The following is a 26,243-nucleotide window of genomic DNA, read 5'->3' as shown; positions in this document are numbered from 1 at the left end:
CTAGTTATATGTTGGATACAAGCATGGTTAATGACAAATTTAGTTTATGGCTCTCATCATGTTTTGGTTAGTAGATGAAATTTTAATGAATGAACAACCTAATAGATGATAATGAAACTATTATGAGAGGGCATCAAACCTTATTAACAATTCTCAGATAAGTATGAGTGCCCTATGTTCAGATGTGTATTTGTGAACTATACATTACATGTTCATGACGTGTTTAGCAAATTGTCTATCATGGTTAGGATGAGTCAGGTCAAGTCCTTGTTCAAGTTTTGCATTAGAGGCATTATCTTATTTTAATTATCACTTCTCAGTGTTTCATCAAGTTTTGGGCAAGTTTTGGGCAGAGGTCTGGGTCCTAGCCCTAATAAAGTGGCTTAAATTGCATGGTCGTTGGCACAGAACTGACTGAAAAGGTTTGCATTCACCTAGAGGCCTTACTGTGGGAGCGACTTGAGCATTTCAGTCACATGGAGGACTTGCCATGGGAGAGACCGAGGGTTTAGTTCAGTTAAAAATCCATTTAACTCAGCGGTTTGGCACCTGGAGTGGTTGGTCAGCATTTGGGATTTCTATAGCTCTTGGGGACGGTTAGTTTGGTTTTCGTTTGTTGATTCAACTTACTTAACTATACTTGGGGAGTTGCATCATTTAATAGTAACCCGTCATCACATATTTACCCCGGTGGACCGATTAGCTTGGATAAGTGTGGGAGGACGATGTTACAATTTATGTATGGGCACAACTACAAACTGGCCATTCAAGATTTACAACACTTTGATAGAGTCAACACTTTATCTTAAATGAGTTTTACTTATGGGTTTTGTATTCTTCTTCCCATATTTTCTTCTTACCTCTAAGGATCTACTTCCATCCTAAGAAAGGGTATTAGATTCAATTAGATGGGTTGCACTAATTGCCATGAATGGGGTTACAATATATTTTTTTAAGAAGGAATGACCAGGAGCCTAAATTTTTTTTCCAAATAAACAATGGACTCTATATAGAGACCGTATCTCAGATTTTATTTTGGGTTTTCTCTTTGAGACTGCATGATGTAATCGAGAAGGATATTTTTGCTAGTATTTTCTAGTGACTGCTAATATAGTTTGTCTCTGTCAAATTCCTTGGTTATCTTCAAAATTGTAACTATACATACTTTTGACAATCATTTTTTGAATGAATTACAAGGAGTTTTTCTTTTTTTATATAGAAAATGTCATCAACACTATATTTCAAATATATATACTTCATATGTGGAAATTTATATTTTATTATACTACCGAGATTTTATTTTATTTTATTTAAAAGGGAAATTAATCAAACAACTTACTTGTGCATAGTATAAACAAAAAGATCTTGTCCAATATGTCTTCGTAAATTGCATAGACAAGATTCCTCTGTCATAGTTTATTTTCTTATATTCCAATGAAGGATTATGTTTTCATTACATCAAGGTGTTTTATTTTCTCTTGGAATTTAGTTTTAAAAGGGAATTAATCAGATAAACTACTTGAGCACAATATAAACATAAATATGCTGTCTATTATGTATTAGTAAATTGCACAGACAAGATTTCTCTATCATAGTTTATGGTAATACCAAATTTAAAACGTCGGTAATATTCACCAGTGTTTTATACACAAGATTTTCAATTTCTTGATAAAATTGAGTAGAAATTATAGATTGAGAGTCATCTACAACAAAAATAAAACAAAAATGAATAACTTTATTTGAAAATTAGATTTGTAGGGAGTAAATATGACCTCGATATAGCCCATATGGTCTAGACCCAGCTCTTCCATGATAAAAATTTTGTACTCTTCAAATTATTCCATGATCTTTGTAAGCTTGTTAGCTGACCATAATAACCTAGGAGACCATTTTCCATTAAATTACTGATTCTGAGATTTTCAGTATGACTTCCATGAAAATCTATCCCTTCAATGCAATTCAAAGAAAATATAGTCAAGGTAAACAAAATTGTCTCAAATAAAAACAAGAAAATTGTTTACTAAATCTAATAAAACCAGTCATGCCCAGAATCTTATGCATGTCACAAAAACTTGCTAAGGGTGATTGAGATGATAGGGCATATCATGGAAGGATTGTGTGGTTCAGTTAGTTATTAGTTAAGGTGGCATAAATGAAGGAGTTTGCTAACAGTACAGACATGGAGTGGATCCAACAGTGGAATACATTTAAATCATCTAACATTAGATTAGATGGAGCATAGTGAAGCAAATGAAGATGAGAGGGGAGTTCATCCCAAAGGAACGCCTTACAACGTAATATGTAATGGAAGTCACTGATTCACGTGAAAATTAATAAAATACTAAGATTTATAGGATAATTCATAAGTTTAATTATATTAAAAATTAGGTTACATATATTTCAATTTTAAGACTTATGCCAGTGTTATGGTGTGAAAAATATTCTTACATTTTTTATTATGCAAATGTGATCCTAATTCTATGATTACATTTTTCCAAGCTTTTGTAAGAATTCCATTAACTTCAAAAAATTTGTTCCAAGTACTAATACTACAAAGAATGTCTCCATGTTTGAGGGTTGTGGATGAGGTAGAGAAAAGAGCGGTGTGAAGTAGTTTTTAAAATATATTAAATACTCTTAAAATATATGTAAGTATTATCACTATGATATTAGTGTTGCTAGAAATAAAAGAAAGTGAAAGAGTATGGTATGTATGGAATCATGAAAAGGGGAATGATCATTTTGGAAAACAAAGAAGTGAAGATTTAATGAGGCTATAAATTGAATGAATGTAATCACAATTCTCATTATTATAAATCTTTCCCTTTTTAATAAGTTTTAGTGTATACAAGTTCATATATAAACTTAATCAAAAGCATATCGGTTATTAAAATTTATCAAATTTAATATATTGTTAATCCCAAACATATTCACTAAATAGTTTTGTGTGAAATAGGAAAAAATATTATATTTATGATGAGCTCCTATAAGTATGGTGCATTGTGTATTGTTGAGATATTTACATCCCACTCTTAATTATGTGTTTTTCTTCCATTAATGCCATGAATTACATACTAAATGGCTGAGAGGATGCTGGATTGTTGAGATATTTACATCCAATTCTTAAATAATTTTTTCTCTCCCATTAATGCCATGAATTACATACTAATGGTTGAGAGGATGGTGGATTTCAGATTCTTGAGAGATTAATGTCCAATTCTTAATTATGTTTTTTTCTCCCATTAATTCCATGAATTACATATCAAATGGTAGAGAGGCCTCTGAATATGCCAAAATAATAAATGATCCTATTAGATGCCAAAGTTATAACCATTTTATGAAATTTAGCAATGAAACTAGTAGCATTATATATGCAATACAATAATAATGAATAAACATGTTAAATATTATTAATTGTAGAAATTATGTTGTATATTTGTAGTTTCTCATGAAATTTTAACTAAGATCACAACAAACAAACCTACTCTACTTCTCTTTAGAAAGTAATTCACAATCTAGAGCAAAAAATTTGTACATGCAATAAGTATTTTTCCCGAGGAAAGGAAATTGCTAAAAACCCCAATTTCTGCTTGCATTAAATCAAAAGAATATATATCTATTACAATTTCTAGGAAATTGCTAAAAACCCCAATTTTTGCTTGCATTAAATCAAAAGAATATATATCTATTACAATTTCTTTGCTCAACTGAGAATCTCTCTTCTCACTAAAAGGATCTAACCTAGACTTAGTCAAAGTATTCCTATGCCTGAGCTTTTATTTCCTCGCATTGTTCCTTGAGGAATTAGGCCCCTATTATTTAGGAAATTCCTCAAATTGATTATTAAATTCCTTTAGCTTAATCATCTGACTGCATGCAACACCTATACACTCAATACTAGTCTAAAATTGATGTTACACTGCCTTGAAATCTCCATCAATCCTGTGGAACTTGAATTTTTAACATGCACTAGAGATCTTGGGTTGATTGATCAATTAAATGGCTGATCACAGATTTTGACTAAAGTCTCACTACTTAACTGACCTTCCACTAGTTCCTCCAAAAGTTTGAACTAGTTTAACTGAAAACAACCTGAGATAATTGGCCTTGATTGCTACAAATTAGAAATCACACATGTTGAACTAAACTTTAACTCCTCCAACTCCAATTTACTGAGTAAATTGGGTGACAGAAGCCATGTCACAGAATTTAACATCATCCAAGTTATCTGCTAATATGGAATTTCAAAGTTTCTCAATTTAATCAAGGAAAAATCAAATTGAGAATTTCTTGCTTCATTTTTCAACACTCCCTTTCAACAAGAAAGGGATTATCAACCACCCCTATCCTCCACCTGTGGAACTTGAACTTCCCTCTTGACAAAGCCTTTGCCAAAATGTCAACATCTTGTTCCTCTGTTGGAATGTATTGTAAGAAAATTACTATTATGAAACCATCTCATAAAAAGATAGATCAACGACTTAGAAATCAGCCTCTTCGATGGGGAAACCTACTTTATATTACACAAATGAACAATTATTGGATGATACAAATGAAAAAACCTCCTTTCGATATATAGGATTCTAAGGGGTCACAATATAACCAAATCCAGCCTAACAATAATAATATAAGGGCACAAAAATAACAATAGTGGGCTTCTATGGGGCACAATAATAACAATATGGAGACAATAGGGCATAACAATAACAATAAGGGATACAATGACAATAATAATGGGGGAATCACTAGTATTATAGTGACCTAACATGCCCCTCTCCTTAAAAAATGGGTTGTCCTCAATGCTTGAGTAGTTTTGTATGATTCTGTATAAAATTCTCATCCTCCCATGTGGAATCTTCAACAGGTAAGTTCTTCCACTTGATGAGATACTCTGAAATTGATCGATTTGTTAGCTATTGAGTTCTTGTTTCTTTGACTGCTTTAGGTTCCAATATGATTTTTCCTTTCTCATCAAGTTCTGGCAATATCATTTGGACTGGGAGCTTGTCACCTATAACCTTCTTTAAGCATGAAACATGGAAAACTAGGTGTACTTGCAAAGCTACAAGAAGCTCCAATTTGTATGCCATAGTACCTATCTTTTGCAACACCTTGTACGGACCATAATACTTTGGTGATAATTTATTATCCTTCTTAGATTGCTTGAGGGACATTTGTTTATATGGTTGTAGCCATAGGAATACCCAATCACCTACATCAAAACTTCTTTCACTACGATGTTGATATGCATGTTGTTTCATTCTATTCTGCGCCAAGGTGAGGTTATCCTTTAAGAGTTGGAGAACTTGTTGTTGATGCTCGATGTGATCTTCCACTACTTAAACCTTTTAATTTTCTATTAAATATGATGTAACAGATGGTGGATGATATCCATAAAGTGCCATAAATGGGGTCATTTTTGTTGCAGTATGGAAGGAAGTTTTATACAACCATTTACCCAGAGGCAACCATTTGACCCATTATGTCTATTTATCAGATACAAAGAAACGGAGATATCCTTCCAAACATTTGTTTACTATCTCAGTTTTCCCATCAGATTGAGGATGATAAGATGAGGTATGAGCTAACTGAGTACCAAGACAAGAAAATAATTTTGTCCAAAAATTTCCAGTGGAAATGGGATCTCTGTCACTTACAATAATCTTTGGGTTTCCATGTAGCTTTTGAATTGTTTCCATAAATGCAGTAGAAATTGTACTTGCTTTAAATTGATCAGATAATGCACAAAATTGTGCATACTTGGTAAGTCTATCAAATACCACCATGATAACACTCTTTCCTTTAGACTTGGGTAAACCTATGATAAAATCCATTGAAACCTCATCCCAATGTGGGCTTGGAACGGATAAATGTTGTAAGAGACCTGGGGTCTTAATTGTTTCAACTCTATTTTGTTTGGAAACCAAACATTTCGCCACAAACTTTTGAATATCTTATTTAAGGCCATCACAAAAAAAATTACTTCTTAACCTTGGGGTAAGTTTTTAGAAATCTCGAGTTACCTCCTAAGGGAGAGGTGTACAATTCCCTAATAATCTTTTGCTTGAGTTGCGAATTATTACATAGGTATAACCGATCTTTATACCAAAACGAATCATTTTTCCAGCTAAATGTATCAGATGTACTGGGATTTTTTTGTAACTTTTGAATGAGTTCTCACACTTCTTCGTCATTCTTCCATTCATCCCTTGCTTCGTTTATCCAATCTGGTTGGATAATATAAATGGTGCAAAGAAATGCTTCCACATCCTCATCCTTTCTCGAGAGTGCATCTGCCACAACATTTTGCTTCCCTTTCTTGTAGATGATTTCAACGTCATAACCCAACATCTTTGTGACCCATTTTTGCTGCTCTTCTAAAGATAATCTTTGTTCTAAAAAGTATTTACGACTATCATGATCTGTTTTTACCTTGAAGTGTCTTCCCATTAGATGGGTTCGCAATTTCTTAAGTGCATGTAGTATTTCCAACATTTCCTTCTCATAAATAGCTTTGTGTAAATACTTTCCTTTGATTGGACGACTTTCGAAATAAATGGGTCTTTCTTCTTGCATTAAAACAACACCAATTCCATTTCCTAAGGCATCACATTCCACAATAAAAAAAATTGTGAAGTCCGGTGTAGCTAAGACTGGTGCTTGACACATTGCCTCTTTAAGATGTTGAAAGGCCTTCGTTGCTTCTGGAGTCCATGAAAATGTATCTTTCTTCAATAATGTTGTTAGAGGTGATGCTACTCTCCCATGATTCTTAACAAACTTGTGATAATACCCTGCCAACTTGAAAAATCCTCGTAGATGCTTTATGGATGTGGTTATTTTCCATTCCTTAATGGTTTTAATTTTGCTAGGGTCTACCTTAACACCTTCATGAGATAAAATATGCCCCAGATATTCCAACTCTTGTACTCCAAAGAAACATTTGGAGCCTTTTTCATATAATTGTTTCTCCTCCAATAGTTTGAGCACCCTGTCAACATGTTGAACAAGATCCTTCCAAGACTTGTTATAGATTAGTATATCATCAAAAAATAGTAACACAAATTTTGTAAGGAAGGGTTTGAAAATGGAATTCATCAAACCTTGAAATGTAAAAGGTGCATTGGTAAGGCCAAAAGGCATGACCAAAAATTCATAATGACCCTCATGATTTCTAAATGTTGTTTTTGGAATGTCTTCAATCCTCATTCTGATTTGATGATATCCTAAACGAAGATCCAACTTGGTGAAGTAAATTGATCCATGCAATTCATCTAATAATTCATCAATGACAGGAATGGGAAATTTATCTTTAATAGTGAGCTTGTTGTGCTCCCTATAATCTGGAAACATGCGCCATGATCCATCCTTCTTTTGAACTAATACTACTAGAGCAGAGAAAGAACTTTGACTAGGTTGAATTATACTAGCCTCTAGCAATTCTGCAACCATACGTTCAATTTCACTCTTTTGGGAGTAGGGATATCTGTAAGGCGTGATGTTTGGAGGAACACTTCCTGGAATCAAATAAATAGCATGACCATGATCATGAATAGGTGGGAGGCCTTTGGAGTCTCAAATACCTTGGAATGATTGTCCAAGACTTTTTGGAGATCTGGAGAAATAGATGATTACGATGTGGGATCCTCTAGTGAACATAATTGTGAAATTATGCCTCGTTGTTCTTTCTTTAGAATCTTTTTCATTCCGTTAGAGCTTATTATCTTTTCCAAATTTCCTGCTATACCCCTTAATTCAACTTCCTTTCCTTCTGAAGAAAATTTCATGAAAAGTTCTTGAAAATTAAAAGCTATTGTACCGAAGGATTGTAACCATTGGACTCTTAGGACAACATCAGCACCACCCATTGGAATGGAAAGCATTGGGCTATTAAATACATATTATCCCATGGATAGCTTGATATTATGGCACTTTCCTGAGCAATTTATCATTCCTCCACTTGCAACCATCACTTGACACTCTGGTGCTGGATATAGGAAGCAATTCAATTCCTTGGCTATCTTACAATGAATAAAATTATGGGTACTGCCAAAATAAATCAATGCTATTACCTTTTTCTTCTTGATATGCCCTTCTATCTTTATAGTTTGAGTGGTAATTCCAACCAATGCATTACAAGACATGGTCAAATTCATTTATTCTTTCTCTAGGGTTTGTTTGTGGTGTATATCCTCTTCTTTTGACATTTCTTCACTACAACAAAACAGGTAATTTGCGCCAGATTTAGCACCATATTTTAGTGCATTTTTTTCTCAATTGGGATGAGTAGCCTAGCACTAAATCTGGTTGTATTGTACAATTTTTAAAGCGACCTTTTTGCACCAAATTTTTCATCTTTTTTACGCCAAATTTTCCATCATTTTTTGCATCTTTTTTTGCATCATTTTTTGCTTCCTCTTTTGTGGCATTCTTTGCTTCTAGTTTTGTGTCATAATTTGCATTGATTTTTACACCATGTTTGGCATCTGATTTAGTGCCTCCTTTTAGATCCAGTTTGTGCCAATTTTTGCATCTGGTCTTCAATGCCATTTTTTGCTTCTAATTTTGTACTTATTTTTACATCTATTTTTGTGCTAGTTTTTATCCCTTTTTTAACACCATTTTTTCGATCCAATTTTGCACCATAGGTTGAATCTAATTTAGTGTCAAATTTTTCATGCGTTTTTGCACCATTTTTTGCATCCACTTTTGCGTTTTATTTATCTCCCTTTTTTGCATCCTATTTTGCACCATATTTTGCATTTAAATTTGCATCATTTGTTTCATCCAATTTAGCATCATTTTTAACACCATTTGTTGCATCCAATTTTGCATCCTTTTGAGCATCTAAATTTGCATCCTATGTTGAACCATATGTTGCATCCACCTTTGCATCCCATTTTGTGTCTATTGTTACGTTCAATTTTGAGCCATTTTTTTCGGCTACTTTTTCATTTGTTTTTGCACCAAGTTCTGAATGATTTGCGGCAATCTCATTTTACATCCAATGTTGCATCCAAATTTGAGCCATTTTTATGCCCATTTTTGCACCATTTTTTCTTCTTTTATGTCCAATTTTGCACCATTTTTTCTTCGTTTGTGTCCAATTTTGCACCATTTTTTTATGTCCAAATTGCATCCTTTTTGGTATCTAATTTTTCATCCTTTTTGGCTTCCAAATTTGCATCATTTTTTTTGCCACATTTTGTGTCCACATTTGCATCTCATTTTGCACCTAGATTTTAGTTTGAATTTTCATCTAGTTATGCATAATTTTTGACATCCTAGGTTTCACCCTTTTTTAGTCCCATTTTGCATATTTTCTTACATCCTTTTTTCATCCTAATTTTACACCATTCTTTGAATCCTCATTTTGGTGTCCATTTTTGCATCCTTGTTTGTGCCCAATTCGATATCGTTTCATATGCCCTATTTTGTTCCCTTCGTTGTGTCTAGTGTTGCACCATTTTTTTATTTTACTTTAAAACCCTTTTTGTGTCATTGTTTGCATCTTGTTTTGATGGCTAGTTTAACATCCAATTCTACTCCCAATTTTGCATGCACGGTTAAATCCACTTTTGGCTTCTTGTTTAGAGTTTTACTTTTGTTTCCATTTATGACCCCCTCTATGGGTTCATTTTACTAAGTTCATTTACATAGTGAAATATATTAAAGTTTCTAAATATCATTTTGCTGTAGGATTTAATGCACTGTTAGATGAAAATAAAACCCTCTCAGTTTATCTTGAAAACCTAGGACAAACCAATTAAGAGAAAGGTTGTTATAAGGCTTAGGATTCTTAGTAGATCAAGATGTAGAGTATAGATTAAGAAAAAGATAATGAATTCTTGTGAGTCCTCACATGCAGGTCTTCTTGGAGTTTTTAGAATAGCTAGGAAGCGCTCCTCGCTAGCTCCAAAGCTTGGTCCTACACATAAGAGAGAGAATAATGAAACCTTCACAGCATAAGATCTTGATAATCGAAACTATCAGAAACATATAAATATTATTGAATAAATAAATACAAACCAAAATTCCATACATCCATTAGTTAAATAGAAGAAGCAAAGAATGAACAGAAACATATGGAAGGAAGAACAATTGATCTATATGAATAAAGGAGTTGGACGAAAGTTACAACAATCAGATGTAGTTGCAACAACACCTCCCCCAACTCATAGCTCGAAAACTCTCCCTCTCAAGATAGATCTCAGCACCATGACAATACAGTAATTCCCATCATTTTTTGAATGGCCAAGCCTCCAATATATAGGAAAGTGAAGGCTATGAATATTTCCCAAATTCCTCATTAGTTCAATTTGGGAAAAATCTTTTCGGTGAATAATGTTTCCTCATATAAAAATGGCCTTTTCCACTTTTTAGATGCTTTTGTGCTTAGGAAAAAGCTTCCCAGTGCTTTATGGCTCTTTCCCGCTTTTGTATGCTTTTACTTTTTAGGAAAAAGCTAAATATGAGGATAAAGAGATCATATTCCACCATATGAGTTTCCAAAAGTGAACAAGAGTGTCAAATTCAAACTCTAGTTTGCTTATGTTTTAGTTTTTTTTAATATGTATTTAGTTTTAGTATTTTTTTATTTTCTAAAAAAATATATTTAGTTTTTGGTTTTTTTTTCTATAAGAAAAATTATATTTTGTTTTTATAAAAATGGATTTTAAACATTCCATTCATGCTAAATTTGTGATTTTATGATAGGAGTTTAAATTATATATACAAAAGTAACCCAATGGCATGTGTTGTGTCATTGACATGGGTGTTATACATCTCTTCCTTGCTAAGTTATAGAATGTGCTTGGATTTTCTTAATGTAATAAAACTAATTATGTTCTTCATGGTATCTTGAAATGTTCATCTTTAACCAGGCTAATAAAACAATAAAGTTAAAATAGGTTTGCCTTTGTCCTTTGTAGATATTTGTCCCCATTAATCTTCATCTTAATAGATTAGTTGTCTTATGGTGGCCTTGAGTGGTCACTTCCATTAGTTGCATGCTTTATAGTTTTCTGTTAGTGACATTTTTTAGGCTTGATAATATGTTATTTAATTTATCAAAATGTGTTATTGTCCATATTATTGTTAAATATGTTGGTTTTTGAGCATGTTTTAGCAAAAATTCCCAAAATGTTTATAGATTGTATTTTATAATGCAATGATTCATTGCTTGATGAAATTGTTTTGGATAATTTTTTTTAATGATTCATTGATTGATGAAATTGTTATGGATATTTTTTTTAGTATATTAAATTGTATGTGATAAAGTCAAAAGTCACCTCTTTTTTAGATTTTCATTGGTCAATTTCCCTTAAGGCCATCAAGTTCAGCATTTGGTCCCACGTTAAGGAAATATAGGAGTCATGAAGTGGAATTGTCCAAGCACTTAAATCTTGAGACATGTTTTTTTTAATTCACATTATACTTCCTTTCTATGTTCTATGTAAATTCTCAATGAAAATAGTCTCATGGAACATGAGGGGCATCAATAGTAAAGGAAAACAAAGACTCCTAAAAGAAAAATGGTATGCAAAGCACCCATAAATAATGTTGATATAAGAAGCAAAAATATTAAGTGAGGTTCTACCTCATATAATTAGAAAATGGGTGAGGAATTTCCAAGTAGTAGTGATTTATGCTTAGAGATACTTGGGTGGAATGGTTATTATTTGAAATGATCAAGACATCAAGGTTACCAATATGTTTACCTCTTTTCGCATTATGACAATACAATTTTAGTTAATTGACATCGAGGACTACCACCATGTATCCAATGTCTATGACTCCAATATCACAAATGGAAAACCTCTATTTCTCAATTCTATTTCTAGCACAAGTAATTTATACCCCCCATCTCCATGGATTATTGGGAGTGACTTCAATATTATCAAGTGTCTTGAGGAAAAGAAAGGATGAATCACAATGTTTAAAAAGATATTTTGTAAGCCATACCATTAAAGCCATAAAGTAGTCTCCATTAAAGTTGTCAAGGAATGAGTCTCCAACCCACACATGTGGATCAATTAGATGTAATACATGTGTGTGTGGTGACTAACTTAATACACCACTCTAATAACTCCACAAACGTATGTATTTCACTCCGTCACATAAATTGACAGTAGTGTGACATAAGTAAACCAAGAGTAGACATGAAAGACTTAGGCAACAAACTATCCCTAGATCCTCAATTAGGTGCTTAAATGATGAAGTGAAAATGCAAGGAGAAAAGAGGAATTCATGATTTAACCATCACAAACATGTGATCAAGTGTGACTAGGAGTGTATGTATTCATATATTTTCCAAAGAGGGAGTGAATACATGAGTTACCATTCATTGGCCCTTATTTTTCTTTCTTTTTCATTTTCTTAAATATAGGACTTAGGGAATAAGGTTTTCATAAGTTTGGCAAAACTCATAGATATAAGATTTACATGAATTTTCACTTCTACCTTAGAGTTTAGACTTAGATAAATCAATATGGTGTATCGTTAATGATTTTGGCCTTCACTTTTTTATTTTATTTCATCACAAATGACAAAAGGCAAAATATTTTGCCACAAATCTATGAATGCTTAATCATAAAGGCGTCATTTGATGAAAACAAGTTAATGATGTTATTCTCTATGAAAATGATGGGTATTCTTGAGAAAATCTTATGCTTGTGGATGTCTCCTCTCTCATTGAGAGGGAGTGAGGGTAGACACCATATTATCCATGTGTCATGTACTATGGCTAGGACTAACAATCGTAAGCCTAGTAAAGACACTAGTAGGGAGAATGTTGGATTGGATAAACATATGGGACCAATATTCTTTGAGAATTTGGACTTTGACTAGGTCTAATCGCCATAAGTCAAATACATTAATCCAAGATAAGAATATTCATGAGGATTGACATTTCCTGGTGTCAAATATTATGATAGTGGATTAGGAAATGATCATGTGAGGACATACCTGGTGAGCATCCTGGTGGGGTAAGTGCCTAGAGAGGCAATGGTGTCCAAATTTATGCGTCCCAACATTTTGCTCTGATCTAATGGAGAGATAAACGTGTTAGTCAAGGCCTTACTATTTTGACAATGTTGCCTATGATGATGTAAATAACCATTGATGCTTATCAATCCATATCCCTTCTTATATGAATATTTCAACTTGAGAGTAATTTTTTGTCTCATTATGAGTACCTCCCTAGTTTAGAGGGAGGGTCATCATCTTCATTATTGCCATCATCACCACCATCAATGTCATCATTATTGTCATCATTTCATTATCGTCATAATCACCATTCATGTCTTCATCATCATCATCATCATCATCATCACTATGGATATTGTCATCAATTGTTCATAATTATAGGCATCATAAGAAATATCATCAACCAAGAAAATGTTACGAGTGCTCGAAAAGGGTTGTTAGGACACATGATATATGCAAGAAAAATAACAACTTTATTTTTTAGAGATGATTGATGATCATCATCATTACTACCATTATCATCGTCATTATAATTGTCATCATCCCATCATCATAACTATTATAATTTTTATCATAATTGTTGTCATCTTCATCATGAACATCATAATGATCATTCATGCCATTATTGTTCTTGATGATGACCAAGACGAAAATAATGATGATGACTTGGAAGATGATGCCAAAGATAATTATTATAGTTTTGACCATGACAACATTTAAAAATTGGGAAGAATGGCCAAGGTCATTAGCATCATCATCATCATTGTCATTGTAACTCTCATCATCTTTATCATCATTTTCGTTATCATAACAATCACAATTCATGTCATCGTCATCATCTTCATTATCATCATCGTTATAATTATTAACATTGTCATCAGTTGTTCATAATTTTCAATGTCATAAGAAATATCATCAATGCAAAAATATGATGTGTGTTGGAAAAGGGATGCAAAAGTGAACAAAAAAAATAGGGGTAAAAATAGACGTAAATTTGGATGAAGAGTGGACACAACATAAGTAGATGCAGAAGAAGACAGAAAAATTGACACAAAAGTGGATGAAAATTTAGATGCAATATTTGATGCAAACTTGAACACAAAATAGGATTCAAACATGGATGAGAAAGTGCAAGAAAACATGGGCACAATAGTAGGCATAAAACTTAGCATGAATTGTGGTGAAAAAAATGTGGATACTACAATGAATGTTAAGAAAAAAAGACACAAACATGAATGCAAAAAGGAGGAAAAATTGGATGAAAAAATGGATGTAAACATGGGCCAAACATGGGTGCAATAGTGAACACAAAATTAATTGCAAAATTGGACGAATAAAAAGTGGATGTAAAAGTAGATTCGAAATGGGATGCAAAAAACATAAACAATATTTGATGCAAACTTGGACAGGAAAGAGGATACAAATGTGGATGCAATAGTGGAAGAAAATATGGGTTGCAATGATAGGCATAAGATATGGCACAAATCATAGCACAAAAAAAGTGGATGAGAAAGTGGATGTAATAATAGACAAAAAAAAATGCAAACTTAGATGCAAGACAAGATGCTATAAGGGATGTAAAAGTGGATGCATATATGGGTGCAACATGAGAAACAAAATTGGATGCAATGGAAGTACATGCAAAAGAAGATACAAAATGAGATGCAAAACCTAACACAAAAGTGGATGCAAAAATAGAGGCAATGTTTTATGCAAAAGAGAATGTGAAGATGGATGAAAAATTGGAAGAAAATGTGGGTACAATAGTAAGTACAAAACATGGCACAAATTGTGTCACAACAAAAGTGGATGTAATGATAGATACAAAAAAAGAAGCAAATGAAGATGAAAAATAGGATTCAAAAAGGGATGTAAAAGTGGGCATAAACATAGCTGCAACAATGGATGTAAAATATGATGCAAAAGTTGATTAAACAAAATTCTATGCAAAAGTAGATGCAATACAAGACACAAAACCTGATGCAAATCTTGACACAAAAGTGGATATAAAAAGGGATTAAAAATAGATGTAAAAGTCGATGAAAACCTAGATGTATATGAGGATGCAATCATGGATGCAAATTTAAAAACAAAAAAGGGTGCAAAGGGAGGTGTCAAACTAGGTGCAAATTATGGCACAAGAAAAATGGATGCAATAGTGGACACAATAACAGATGAAAAAGAGGATGTAAATATGGATGCAAAAAAAGATTTAAAAGTCAATGCAACAAAATTAGATGCAAAATTAGATGCAAAAACTAGACACAAGCCTCGATGCAAAACTTGGAACAAAGGGGATGCAAAAAATATGCAAAAATGGATGCAAAAAATGATTTAAAAAATGATGCAAAAGAGGATGCAAGAGATGATGCAAAAGTTGATGCAAGTGTAGGCACAAAAAGTGGATGCAGTAGAGGATATAAAAGATGGTGAAACAATATTAGGTGCCAAACTTGATGCAAAACATGGTGCAAAGGATGGTACAACACTTGGCATAAAACGTGGCGTAAAACTTGGTGTAAAATCTGGTGCAAAACCTATTACAATACTTGGTGCTGAACTTGATGTAAGACTTGGTGCAAAACTTGATGAAATCTTTGCATCAATTTCTGCACCATATTTGATAAATGGACACAAATAGCACCAAAAATGATCACCAGATGCAAAAAAGAAAGAAAAAGGGATGCTAATCATAGGGTTTTGTTGTAGTGCATCATCTTCATTATCACCATCATCACCACCATCATCGTCATCATTGTTGTCATCATTTCATTATCATCATAATCACCATTCATGTCATCATCATCATCATCATCATCATCATCATGATTATGGACATTGTCGTCAATTGTTCATAATTATAGGTATTGTAAGCATCAACCAAAAAAATGTTACGATTGCTTGAAAAGGGTTGTTATGGCAGATGATATATGTAAGAGAAATAACAACTTTATTTTTTAGAGATGACCAATGATCATCATCATCACTACCATTATCATCGTCATTATAATTGTCATCATCCCCATCATCATAACTAATATAATTTTTATCATAATTGTTGTCATCTTCATCATGAACATCATAATCATCATTCATGTCATTATTGTCATTGATGATGACCAAGATGAAAATAATGATAATGATGATCAGATGATGTTGACTTGGAAGATGACACCAAAGATAATTATTATGATTATGACCATGTGACAACATTTAAAAAGTGGGAAGAATGTCCAAGGTCATTAGCATCATCATCATCGTCAGTGTAAACCCCATCGTCTTTATCATCATTTTCATTATCATAACAATCACAATTCATGTCATTGTCATCATCTTCATTATCACCATCGTCATAATTATTGTCATTGTCATTAGTTGTCATAATTTTCAATGTCATAAGAAATATCATCAATGCAAAAAATATGATGTTTGTTGGAAAAGGGATGCAAAATTGAACACAAAAAATGGGGGTAAAAATAGACGTAAAATTTGATGAAGAGTGGACACAACATAAGTAGATGCAAAACAAGACAGAAAAATCGACACAAAAGTGGATAAAAAAGTGGAAGAAAACAAGGGAACAATAGTAGGCATAAAACTTGGCATGAATTGTGGTGAAACAAATGTGGATACAACATTGAATGGAAAAAAAAAAAAAAAGACACAGGCTTGAATGCAAAAAGGAGGAAAAATTGGATGCAAAAAGGGATGTAAACATGGGCCAAACATGGGTGCAATAGTGGACAAAAAATTAGTTGCAAAATTGGATGAATCAAAAGTGGATGTAAAAGTAGATTCAAAATGGGATGCAAAAAACATAAACAATATTTGATGCAAACTTGGACACAAAAGAGGATGCAAATGTGGATGCAATAGTGGAAGAAAATGTGGGTTGCAACAATAGGCATAAGATATGGCACAAATCATAGCACAACAAAAGTGGATGAGAAAGTGGATGTAATAATATACACAAAAAAAGATGCAAACTTAGATGCAAGACAAGATGCTATAAGGAATGTAAAAGTGGATGCAAACATGGGTGTAATAGGAGAAAAAAAATTGGATGTAATGGAAGTACATGCAAAAGAAGATACAAAATAAGACACAAAACGTAACACAAAAGTGGATGCAAAAATAGATGCAATAATTTATGCAAAAGAGGATGCAAATTGAAAGCAAACGTGGGTACAATACTAAGTACAAAACATGGCACAAATTATGTCACAACAAAAGTGGATGTAATGATAGATGCAAAAAAAGAAGCAAATAAAGATGAAAAATAAGATGCAAAGAGGGATGTAAAAGTGGACGTAAACATGGGTGCAACAATGGATGTAAAATAGGATGCAAAAGTTGATGCAACAAAATTCGATGCAAAAGTAGATGCAACATGAGACACAAAACCTGATACAAATCTTGACGCAAAAGTGGATATAAAAAGGGATGAAAAAATAGATGTAAAAGTCGATGAAAATGTAGATGTATATGAGGATGCAATCGTGGATGAAAATTTAGAAACAAAAAAGGGTGCAAAGGGAGGTGTCAAACTAAGTGCAAATTATGGCACAAGAAGAATGGATGCAATAGTGGACACAATAAAAAATGAAAAAGAGGATGTAAATATGGATGCAAAACAAGATGTAAAAGTCAATGCAACAAAAATAGGTGCAAAATTAGATGCAAAACTAGACACAAACCTTGAATCAAAACTTGGCACAAAGGGGATGCAAAAAATATGCAAAAATGGATGCAAAAAATGATTTTAAAAATGATGCAAAAGAAGATGCAAGAGATGATGCAAAAGTTGATGCAAGTGTAGGCGCAAAAAGTGGATACAATAGAGGATGCAAAAGTTAGTGAAACAAAATTAGGTGCCAAACTTGATGCAAAACATGGTGCAAAGGATGGCACAAAACTTGGCATATAACCTAGCGTAAAAGTCGGTGTAAAATATGGTGCAAAACCTCTTACAACACATGCTGCTAAAATTGATGTAACACTTGGTGCAAAAATAGGTGCAAACTTTGCATCAATTTTTGCACCATATTTGATAAATGGACACAAATAGCACCAAAAAAGGGCTCTAGATGCAAAAAAGGAAGAAAAAAAGATGCTAATCACAAGGTTTTGTTGTAGTGCTTGTTCCTTTTGTTCCTCCTCTTCACAATCTATGTAAAATAATTTCTTCTCAGCACACTTAGGACCTTTATTGTATTTTCTATCATAACTGTAAAAAAACCTTTTTTCTCTTTCTTCTTCCAATTGTTGTGGTGTCAGCCTTGTAAGTTGTGGATGGCTAGGGGCAACAACACTTCCATCTTTATGATTGTGAGTGATAGGATTCCTTGTTGCCATAATTTTTCTTTCCATTTTTCTTGCCACCTTGAATGCCTTCTCCAATGAATCAGGTTCCCAAAGGCAAACATCATGTTGGATGTTATCCTTTGAAATCCCTATGAACACATCAATCCTATGCTCCTAAGGAATATATTTTACCCTTATATTCAAGTTTTGGAAGTCCTAAATGTGCTCCATCATTGAACCGTTTTATTTGAGATTTATCAATTGGCTAAAAAAAAATTTGCTTTTTATATCCTCATAATGTGATATCATTTCATCCGTAAAAATAGCCCAAGTGACAATTTGTTTACAAGAGCAAAGCCATCAATACCATACAAACTGATTTGGTTCCAAATATAAAGTTGCAATGCGTACCTTTTGTGTGTTTTGCACATATGGAGATTGAAAAATTGCTCCATTTGTAATATCCATGATACGGGATCCTTGCCATCAAACTTCCTCATATCAATCTTTGGAACATGGTGGTTCTTCGATCCAAGTTAGATTCTATGAAATCATGATTAACATTTATTTTGTTCTCATCATGAGTTTCCTTTACTACCCTTTCACCATTAGTAAGCATTTCTTGTAGAAACTTTGTCAAATATGTCTTTAAATATTCCAGCTTAGCTTCCAAGTCTTTTTTTAAATCATCCATCATAGCTTCCACGCCATCCATCTTAACTTCCATGCCATCCATCTTAGCTTCCATGTCATTCATCTTAGCTTCTACACCTTTCTTTAAACCATCCATCTTAGCTTCTATGTTTCTCTTTAAACCATCCATCTTAGCTTCCACACCATACATCTTAGCTTGTACGTCTTTCTTTAAATAATCCATATTAGCTTCTATTACTTTTTGTGCGAGTGAAATTTGTTGCACTTGGTCTTGTAAGTTTGATATATCATGTTTCATTTCTTCCTCTTCTTCATGAGTCATGCTAGAGCTTTCAGGTTACTTACTACGTGTTTCCATTTCCTTTCTTAGGAGAATCAATTACCGATAATAATGCTTCACTATGCCCTTTGAATTTCTTCAAACTAATTTTTTCAAACCAAACTTATGCGAAAAAAAAACTACACACGTTTTTTCACTTTGTAGGAGCTCGATATTGAATTTGTTGTATCTCTGTAAATTTGGATCTACAATGTCTAAAATTTATTCTTCCAGTAACCCTATGAGTACACTTTATAACCCCACAAGTCTAATCAATATGGGATTCTCCAATGAAGAGATATGCCAAATCTCCCACAATAGCTTTATTATTGACTAGTTCAGTGGAGCGAGATTGCATGAAGTACCATGTGTCACTGTTTCAACCTTAGGATCTAAAACTGATACACAGACAACTACGGTCCATCCCCTTTCTGTAACTTCTTACGAAATTTCAATCTGATGCTTAGAAACAAATTTATGCTGATTTTCCCCAAGTCACATGTTTGAGATATAATTCGAGATCCTGTAAAAACCCTAAATTCCTTGGATCATATCTTCGAAACTATAGCGAGAAAAGATCTAAAATTTGGACCCAACATTCAATGATATTTCGGCTAAAATGGGTTTTTCGTTTTTCTTCTGAAACATCGTAGACAAAAAATTATAGCGAAAATGCCACAATGACCTGTTTGGAGTAGCGAAACACTAGAATCCAAGCTCTGATATCAAATGTTATGAAACCAACTCACAAAATATAGAAAAGATAGATCAACAACTTAGAAATCAGCCTCTTTGAGGGGGAAACCTCCTTTACATTACACAAATGAACAATTCTTGGATGATACAAACAAAAAAACCTCCTTTCTATATATAGGAGTCTAAGGGGTCACAATATAACCAAATCCGACCTAACAATAATAATATAAGGACACAAAAATAACAATATGGGGACAATAGGGGCACAAAAATAACAATAAGGGATACAATGACATAGTAATGTGTGTATCACTAGTCTTATTGGGACCTAACAATTATATATATATATATATATATATATATATACTTGGATCGATCATGGAAAACAAGATTCTCAGAGAAATTGATTCAACTCTAATTATCACAGTTGCATCCATCATCTGACCAAACAATTCAACAATTATATTTCTCATCCAAATCACCTCACACGTTGCTTGAATTGAAACCATGTATTTTTCTTTTGTTGAGCTAAGAACCACAAATATTTGCTTACTTTTGTACGAGGAAACAATTGTGGGCTCTGTTAGACTCCGTCTTATGTCAGTGTGAGATTGATTCTTCTTCAAAACCCTGTTTTGAAGAAGAAATCATTAAATGTGTTGTTTTAGAATATGTAATTTATTCTCCCGCTCTTCAAATGGCAGCAGTTTCCTCAGCTCCTATCTCTGCAAAAGCACAAACAAAAGAAAACAAAACATCATCAGCAATCATGTCCATTTGTTTGATCTGGTCTAGAAGTTGTCTTCAGTTGTCATTTGGTTATACAGCTCTCCATACATTTGGTTGCTCAGATCTGGTTACTTAGCCAAGGAATCGCTGGAATGAAAGGCATACTTTAATCTCTTGACAAGCATATGCCTGCGGCCTTGTTGCTTAACCTCTGCTGCAGACTTCTTGGCACATGGATTTACATTATATAGGGAATTCCTGAAGCAGCTCTTGATCTGAAGGTTCGGCTTGGTATGCCTGCTACACAATGGATCAGTGTTTATAATGCTCGTCGGCCGATGAAAACAGAGATAACATTATAATGTGGCTGATACAAGACTTACACAGCATGTTGAGAAAGGAAATGAAGATGGCCTTTTTATAAGTAGTGAGCTTCTTGCTCAAATTTGTGGGCTCTTATTATGGATGCGGGGAATGGATTCACTGCACAAGTTTATGAGCTTGATGATAGTCATGATTTCAAGATAAATAAGAAAGCGCGATGGCAGAACTGGGGAGGCTTCTTATCTATGAGGCATCAAGGGATTGGTTGCGATCTCTAGGAGTTGCATCTATTGAGTTCATTGATCCAAGAGAGCCCGTGATGATAGTGCCAGTTTTGAGAGCTGGTCTTGTATTGGTGGAGCATGCTGCATCTATTTTGCCTGCAACAAAAACATATCATGTTGGCTATTATAGAGATGAGAATACACTTCAAACAACCTTATATTTGAACAAACTGCCAGAAAGATTTCCAGAGGGTTCTCGTGTGCTTGTAGCTGATCCAATGCTTGCAACTGGTGGGACAATTGTTGCCACAATTAATCTACTGAAGGACAGGGGAATTGATCCCAAAGATATACGGGTGGTTTCGGCTGTGGCTGCTTCCCCTGCACTTCAAAAATTAAGTGATAAATTTCCTGGGCTTCATATCTATACTGGAACTATTGATCTTGGTCTGGATGAAAACAGTTTTATTGTTCCAGGTCTTGGGGACGCAGGAGACCACAGTTATGGCACTTAAGATACTTTCATTTGGTTTTGATGCTTATTGGCGTGAAGGACAAAACCTTATTCCCAGTTTAACACCATATCTTACCATCATCTTTTGCGTAATGTGTCTCTATTGCTCCCTCGGTTTACAGTTATTTGGTGGCCTTGTCTATGCAAACAATCCTAAACTGGAAGGGAACGAAACATTGAAGCTTTCGCAGTTGGGATATTTATTCTACACCATGGTTCAAGTGGGTGCTCCCAACGTAACATTACTTGTAGCACTTGACACGGGCAGTGATGTGTTCTGGGTGCCTTGTGATTGCCAAGCGTGCGCTCCTGTTTCTGCAGCTAGCTATGGATTAAATGGTATCATTTTTGAGACTTACAGTCCATCAGCCTCGCAGACAAGCAAGTCAGTTGCTTGTAGTAATACTCTCTGTCAATTAAAAAATGAATGCTCCAAAACTAGTGATCAATGCCCATACAGCGTTCAATATCTTTCTGCAAATACATCCACTGTAGGAACTTTAGTGGAGGATATTCTTTATCTGACTCTTGGAGATGGGTCACAAGAAGGAACGGTGAAGGCACCTATCACGTTTGGGTGTGGAAGTGTACAAACAGGCACATTTCTAGAAGGTGCGGCTCCTGATGGTCTACTTGGGCTTGGCATTGATAATATCTCTGTCCCGAGCATTTTGTACAATTCAGGCCTTGTATCAAATTCTTTCTCTATGTGTTTCCCACGCGATTCAATTGTTGGAAGGTTTGCCTTTGGAGATAAAGGGAGTTCAGACCAAAGCAAAACTCCTTTTTATAATACATTACTTTTACGTGGGAAATGCCAATGTCAAAATAGACTTTCAGGCCCTTTTTGACACTGGCACCTCATTTACACAGTTGGCTAATCAACGAGCAGGCAGAGCTGGAAGGACACGTCCTGGAAAATGTTATAGGCTCTATCCATTATCTGTGTATGAGCATGAATTGCTTGAGGCAACGATTCCTGAAATTCAACGTTCATCGCTTGCTACTGCCGTGCTTCATTTAAAGTCATTGGACCTTACAGATGTAGATGTTCTTAACTTTGATTTTCTTGACCAGCCATCACGTAAGGATCATGCGACTTTCCATGTGAGTCCTTGGAGGATGCTTTAAAGCAACTGTACCTAATTGATGCGATTGATGAGGGTGGATTGATAACTAAAATTGGAAGGCAAATGGCAGAGCTTCCATTGGAACCTTCACTTGCAAGGGCTCTGATAGCAGCAAATGAGATGGGCTGCTTATCTCAAACTTTGACGGTCGCAGCAATGTTATCATGTGAAAATGTATTCTCCTCGACAAACAGGTGAGATCTATGATGTTTTCCAAAGATGTGAGGCAGCAACTCTCGGCCATAATGCATAAAATAACAAATGAATCTCTAGATGTGCGGCCAAAAGAAAATTCACGAGAAAATGGGGGCATTAGTAAAAACTTGAGGAAAGCTTTATGCATTGGTTTTGCGAATCGACTTGCACAGCGAATGGAACGCCAGGAACGTGATGTGCGCAATTGACCCTCGACATGGGCGTTACCTGATAGCCTCTAATTAAATAGTGGCTGCTCTGTTTAGTGCCTGATTTTCGTGATGTTTTCTCTTATCAATGAGAATGCCAAGTCAAAATACGCCTAAAACAAAACAAAGACACCTGTCATAGCAGAGAAACAGGGACCGATGATCTATTTTTTGACTGCAGTTGCAAAGTGGCATTCAAAGGTCGATTGCCTATTTCTGTCTTTAGTTAGTCTACGCTCCAGGATTAGTTTTCATGGGTCATTGAAACTGGAATAATGGAAGGCTTTTCTATCTTTAGAGATTCTTTTCTATTTTTGTAGCTTCAGGTGAAACAACGCCCCTGTTTTGGGGTCGATTTGTTTTCCCCTAGAAAAGATTATTTAATGTATTAAAAAATCATTTGTAAAGGTTAGTGGGAGAGAGAATTCTGAGTGCTGAGAGGTGTGTGTAACAGAGCTTCATTGTACAGTTTTTTGACAGAGATTTTTAATGAAATTACACAGCTCTGACTTCTGAGATTCATGTGGTATGAAAGTTAGCATAAGTTTTTCTTCTGTTTCATATGTAAACTGTTATGTTTCATTTCACTTCATGATCATTTCTAATTGAACAAATGAAGTGTTAAGGTAGAATTCATCATTTGTATGCTCTGCCTTTAAGTTTGTTCAATATTTCATGTTTTCTTCTGTTTGACAAGGATTCATCTTCTATGCCCTTGTCAGCTCCTCAGCAGTCTTGCCATCCCATTTAATCTCAATTTGATGTTAAATTTCTTGCCTACCTTGCCTCAGTCGATAATCTGTGTTTTTTATTATATTTCTCTGTTCAAGCTGTTTCTTTGCCCCATGCAGCCCAGAAAAACCCCGTCATTTTATTAAAAAACCCTAAAAATCCCAAATCAACCCTTTTGATCAGTTTACTAGCCTAAAATCAGTGTTACCCTATTGGTTATCTCGCCCATTGAAGATTTTGACCGAGATAGACCGGAGAGAGCCCTCTCCTGCCCCGTAGGGCTAGCTACGAGGCTAAGTGGTTTGATGTTGCCTTGAGGTTTACCTTTCTCAGCCTGAGGTGAAATTTCAAGTGCTAACAGGCTCAACGCTAAAAATTCCGCCTGTTGTACGTTTTTCATCTGATGCACTCCCTTTCGAATCTGCCTCTATGAAGCCACACAACTTCACTGCATCTATCCATCAGTATATTAGTCCAAACTGGGTAGTGCCTCATAGGTACCGTAGAACATGATTAGCTTCCCTCCAAGACAATTTGGTTGGCCTAACCATAACTTGGCTCAGTTGGTTGACTGCATAGCACATATCTCGTCATGTGTTCACAATGTACATTAGTGAACCCTCTAGCTATCAATAAATGGTAGCATCCACTTCCTCACGTGAAGTGGCAACCTCCTTCCTCTAGTTTGTCGCTAGAGGTGTCTCCATGGGTTTGTAACTCTCCGTGTGGAACCTCTGTAGTATCTCATTTGCATACTTTCCTTGAGAGACAAGCAGTTCCCCGTTGCCTTACAATACTTCCAATCTAAGGAAGTAGCGCATGAGACCCATGTCCTTCATTTCAAATTCTCTTACAGGTCCTCCTTGAAAGATCTGATTAGCTTCTCATCACCAGTTAAAATTAAATCATAAACATATAATACAATAATGATAAATTTACCTTCTACCAAGATATGATAGAGGTTTGCATCCACCTTACTTTTGGTGAAGCCCAAATTGGTGAGATAGGTATTGATCCTCATGTACCATGCATAGGGTTCTTACTTGAGAGAATAAAATGGTCGCTTGAGTATGCACACACGAGACTCTAGATCCAAAATCTCGAAGCCTTCTAGTTTATCGATGTATACCTCCTCCTCAATAACTCCATTTAGGAATGTTGTTTTTACATCCATCTGGTGGATATTCCACCCCATGTCTATAGCCAAAGCAAGAATTGATCTAATGGATGAGTACCTTGCTACAGGAGAAAAGGTCTCCTCATATTCAATCCCCTCAACTTGAGAGTACCCTTTGGACACAAATATGGCCTTATACTTCTCTATGGTTCATTTTTCTTCCTGCTTTACCTTGAAGATCCATCACGAACCCACAACTCATTTATCTCCTTGAAAGAGGATGGCTGAGTCTCTAAAAGCTAAGTCATTAGATCCATGTAGCCAGTATACCGATCTGGTGACCACCTCTACCTGTGATGATTTGGAGGAGCACCCACATTCTCCCTTACATCCTGCATAAGTCTCTCACCTTCCCTGGTTCTTTTTATACCTTATCTAGATGGTTTTTCTTGAGTGGTTGTCTCCACTCTCTACTCCTGAATTTCTGGTTGCTCCACAACTTCTTGAGGTTTGTCCTTTGGAGCTAAAATCTCCTCTTCTGGTGGGATCTAAAGATACCTCTCAAGAGAGCAGCACATTGTTTACTCCTCATCATATTTTACATACCTTCTCACAAGTCTCATTCTAAGGGATGCCAAGTACACACCATAGTTATGGGGAGTTTCTCTATAACCTAGATATACCCCCAATTGTGTTGGAATCTCTAGCTTCTTCCTTGATTATTTCGAGACATGGCAGTGAACAGAGGCTCCAAAAATCTTGAACTACGACACATCTGGCTTTCTCTCCAAGAAAGCCTCCTTTGGTGTCATCATGCCCAGAATCTGATGAGGACTCCAGCTCTACAAAAATATTGTTGTGTTGCATGCCTCAGCCCACAAGTATAGTTGTAAGCCTCAGTCATGCAACATTTCTCTCACTTCTCCCACAATGCTATGGTTATTTATCTTATCTAACATATTTCGTTGTGGGTTATGGGATGTTGTCAACTCTCATCGAATGCCTTATTTTTCACATAATTTTTAAAATTCAGTAGACAAGTAATCACCTCCATTATCAATCCTAAGAGCCTTCACCTTCTTGTCAGTTTTTTTCTCAACCAGTGTCTT

At 34.7% G+C, this 26,243-nt stretch overlaps 2 pseudogenes; both read left to right on the top strand.

The window, feature by feature from the left end:
* Window positions 1-490: 490 nt before the first annotated feature.
* Window positions 491-21,752, top strand: LOC149155694 (uracil phosphoribosyltransferase pseudogene; annotated as a pseudogene).
* Window positions 21,753-21,843: 91 nt separating this feature from the next.
* On the top strand, window positions 21,844-22,882 carry LOC149155693 (aspartyl protease family protein 1 pseudogene; annotated as a pseudogene).
* Window positions 22,883-26,243: the final 3,361 nt, after the last annotated feature.

This window comes from Pinus tabuliformis, chromosome 9 (assembly GCF_031772625.1).
Source record: "Pinus tabuliformis cultivar Carrire ecotype Pingquan chromosome 9, CPIR1, whole genome shotgun sequence".
Taxonomy (NCBI): domain Eukaryota; kingdom Viridiplantae; phylum Streptophyta; class Pinopsida; order Pinales; family Pinaceae; genus Pinus; species Pinus tabuliformis.
This window is presented reverse-complemented; position numbering and strand designations above follow the sequence as displayed.